The sequence below is a fragment of the Sinocyclocheilus rhinocerous genome, unplaced genomic scaffold, assembly GCF_001515625.1.
Source record: "Sinocyclocheilus rhinocerous isolate Xijiao unplaced genomic scaffold, SAMN03320098_v1.1 scaffold82, whole genome shotgun sequence".
NCBI lineage: Eukaryota > Metazoa > Chordata > Actinopteri > Cypriniformes > Cyprinidae > Sinocyclocheilus > Sinocyclocheilus rhinocerous.
The window spans coordinates 454,946-459,265 of record NW_015644168.1 but is presented as its reverse complement, the minus strand read 5'-3'; the positions used below and the strand labels follow the sequence as shown (position 1 = coordinate 459,265).

Sequence of the window (4,320 nt, the reverse complement as noted above, 5' to 3'; positions counted from 1 at the left end):
AAAAAGGCTTTTTAAAAACCAAATCTTGTTTTTTCTCAGTAAAACACATTTTGTCTTCAATTATTTTCATATTGCATATTTTTCCTATTTTAATTTTTGTTTTGAAAGTATGATAAAAACTGGTAAAATGTACCAACAATCACATATAAAAAATATACACTTTTTGATATACCATTAAAAAAAAAAAAAAAGGTAGCCCATCTGAATTAGGACATTTAGCCTATCCATCTAATAGTAGCCTACCAAAATCTTATTAACAGCAGAAGTTAAATCTTACTGTAGTCTTCAAATCTGGGTACTGTCTTACGTTTTAAAATCACAAAGGGAGTTTGGTCCCATCAGGGTACTGTCTTATGTTTTAAAATCACAAAGGGAGTTTGGTCCCATCATGCTAACGTGACAGTCAGGATTCATGCAGCTGTAAGGTTTTCTTTTTCTTTTGTTTTTACTCGCGATCTTTACAACACGCATTACATTACGTATTTCATGGCACACTCGTTTTATGCGTATTTGGCGCCACCTATTGTTGTGGGTGTATTATTGACATGTCAAAGTCTAGACCCTGAATATAAGACGACCGCGTTTTTTCAGATGTATTTCCAAGAAAAAAACATTGTCTTATATTCGGGACAATACGGTACTTACTATTATAATAACAATAAATTATGCATAATTACATGCGCGTAACCCTAAGACAAACCCTAATCCTAACCATATAGTAAGTACATGTACTGTAGTTAATTAATATTACTCAATGTATAATTACGCTGTAACAATGACACCTTAAAATAAAGTGTAACCTTATGTTGTTATCTAATGCCATTACGCATATACATTTTAAATGTGACTTTATCCTATAAAACCCACTGTATCATTAGATACACAAATTTCTGAATTATCAACACGATCAAAACTGAAAAACATGTTGTACTCGGTGTACTACATGCCTTCTGTCATCTAATTGATAGTTTATACTTTTTTAGTCCTGAATGGACTCTTCTGACAGCGGCTCTCCTGCTGCTTCATGATTTCCTGACACTCTCCTCATTTCTCCTGCTCACTGGCTGATAAACTTAGCTGCACTGTCTTCCTGTTTTAAGGGACCCATTTCAAATATGTAGCATGCAGTATCTTATCCCCTTTTCACAGGCTTGAATCTGTTTGGATTACAGCCTCTGATCACTTAAGGAGATTGTGCATGTGTTCATTTGCAGAGGAGTGGAAGAAACTCTTCTAAGAGTCTCGCATGAGGAAAACAAATATCTGAATTTTGCAAAAACAAATGTCAATTTAGTCTTGGCACTTTCTTTTTATATTGAGAACACTGTGTCAGAGCTGTCAGTACACGGGGATGATCCATCCTCTGTTTTGCTGACGCCAATGCGGTTTGCCCTGCTGGCCAAACTAACATATAATCCCTCAGGCCATAGAGACGTTGCATGCGCTTTAGCCTGCCAATCACACACACCTGTGATTGTTGTACTGTCACACACTTGTATATGGCTACATTTGGCATCAAAACACCAAGTGTCAAAAAGAATTGCAAAAATCATTACGGTCTCTGATTACAGATATTTGTTCTCTGTGCCATTGTTTGGAGTTACCTAACACTACGTAAAGTACATATGTTTATGTATAGACAATAAAACTTCCAATATTGACATATTGACAACATTTCAAATGTAAAACGCCTATGGGATGTCCCCACTTTTCACAAAAACAACCCTGTGTGTGTGTGTGTGTGTGTGTGTGTGTGTGTGTGTTTGAGGGGTGATTAGTGGCTCACAAATACCTATTTAACAGAATATTGAAACTAAAATTGTCACATTTTTTGCCCTTTATGTCATTTTAGAGGTAGGGTTAAAGCATCTAAAATACATATAAAGAATGGTTAAAAAAATACATGTAAAAGATTTGTAATTAACTGATGGACTGGAGTGGTGTGGATTACTTGTGATGTTTTTATCAGCTGTTTGGACTCTCATTCTGACGGCACCCATTCACCGCAGACGGATCCATTGGTGAGCAAGTGATAGAAAGCTACATTTCTCCAAATCTGTTCTGACGAAGAAACAAACTCATCTTGGATGGTCTGAGGGTGAGAAAATGCAGCAAATTTTCATTTTGGGGTGAAATGTTCCTTTAATTGTCTTTTCCAGTGAATCATTAACGAAAGTTGTTTTTCCAAAATTCTTGTTTAGTTTTTGGTTGTCTGAAATGATGGACGGATAATCAGCGTCGTTGCGCTCAGAGATGTGATGTGGCGGCTGTAATAAGTATGAAGTCCAAGTCCAGGTCCTCCCTCTGCATCCGTCCCAGAGAAAGCCTAATCCCGTTAGCTGTGCTTTCTCATGGATAATCCCTCCACTTCCCACCTGGCCGTCCTTCAGTCTCAGCCTCTCTCTGGAATGACCGTCTTCTGCTTAACACTACAGGTAAGAACTGCGTCTGCCAATATTTAACAAGCAAGACCATTTAATAGGCGCACATTTTTATTATGTAATTAAGGTTTTTTTAGTATGAGGTTTTGTATAGTGTTTAATGGTTGATTTTTCTCTACAATTTTACATTTTATTAATAAAAGATTATTAGATTATGTTTTACAAGAACATATTATTTCAATATTTTTACTTCAAATTTCATTTTGAATTAAATGTATTACTTGCTATTTCTTTGTAATTAATTGTGAAATTTACTAACAATTTATAAGTGAAAATTGGTTCTACACCAATCTTTTTTTAGTGTGTTTGTGTGGGTCATAATTTTTGAAAGATCCAGGCCAGATTTTGAAAAAGTTAAGGTAAAGAAAGACCCATTATTTTGGTAATGCTTTCCAAAAAGTCCCATTGGTTAACATTAGTTAATGCACCAACTAATGTTAACTAACAATGAGCAATACCGTATTTTCTATATTTTTTACAGTATATTTTAACTATTGTTAATGTTAGTTCATTGTAAGTTCATGTTGGCTCAGACACATGAAATAATATTAACACAAACAATTTTTCGATTTTAATAATATATTAGTAAATGTTTAAATTTACATTAACTAAAATTAAGGAAAGCTTTAGAAGTATTTTAATTGTTAGTTTATGTTAACAAATGGAACCTTATTGTAAAGCATTTTCTATAATATTTGAAAATATGATCAAATACAATTCTGCATATCAGATTTAATATTTAAATATCATAATATTTATCAGAATTGGTGTCAGCTGAATTTCCATGCATATAAATATACAGAACTTGAACTCAGTTTTTCGAGAATACTTGCTTCATAAGAGTTGAAGTGGGTCACAGCTCATTTCCTCAGCCATCCTCAAATGTCAAACCGTATGAATCTCCTGTCAGCTGGTTTGACTAGCAGTAAATCACCAGTCCATGAATCTCCTCTATGGCTCAGTGTTTTCACCCATCTGCTCCGAGACCCTTCTGCATCCTGCATTTCACTCATAATCGTGCAACTGTTCTTCTCAGTTTGGCTCGGTGTTATTTGTGAAGTTGTGTTTCTATTGGTTGTACTGCACATGGTCTGCTGCTAAAACAGAATCTGATCACTGGACCAAACCGGGTAGGAGGGGTTTTAAGTGAATCACGATTTAAAATCTGCAGTTGTGTGAGTGTATAGTCTTGGTTTGAATGCATTCAAAGCAGATCGCATGACTGATGATGTACAGCGCAGTGTCTGACCTGGAATGGAGAGTTTAGAGTGAGCAAATCGAGTTAACAGAGCCCACCAGTAATGCCACTGCAAAACAACGTCCATCTTTCTCTGCTCAGGTGTAAAGTGGAGCAGTGTGGGCAGACAGGTACAGCTGGCCTGCTCTGTTTCCGCAGGTGTTCAAGCCAGGAGAGATTAGGGTCAGATGCATTTATCAGTGATTAACAGTGACTTGAGCCCACACAAACAGCCATGATCCCACTGGAGCAAAACCCATGTGACCAAGAGTGAGAAACAGTTAGATTTATATTACATATGTCATGTCAATTGCTTTCAAACTATGGCAGGTGCTGCAAGCAATTTCAGCTTATTTGTGTTAACTTTAATCACACACCTTCTGTCTAAAACTTCACTCCTCAAAGACATATCAGCAAACTCAAATTCAAAAGCACATTCAAACACATTCAAAAGCCCTTCAGAAGATAATCATTTTGCAAGCAACATGAAATGATAGTAGCTGGCATTGTCCTTCTTGAAGTATTGAATTTACTTTCAGTTATATCTAAACTATAGCTTTCCGGGTCTAGCAGAAATACAGAGTTCTGGCATGAAACTCTAGATGGCGCAGTCCGATAGGTCTAACCATAGACTGTATAAAA

General features: G+C 36.0%; 1 pseudogene; it reads left to right on the top strand.

Annotated features, from left to right (window-relative positions):
• The first annotated feature begins 2,346 nt into the window (after positions 1 to 2,346).
• Positions 2,347 to 4,320, top strand: part of LOC107758041 (cyclic nucleotide-gated cation channel beta-1-like) — a 27,689-nt pseudogene continuing 25,715 nt past the window's right edge.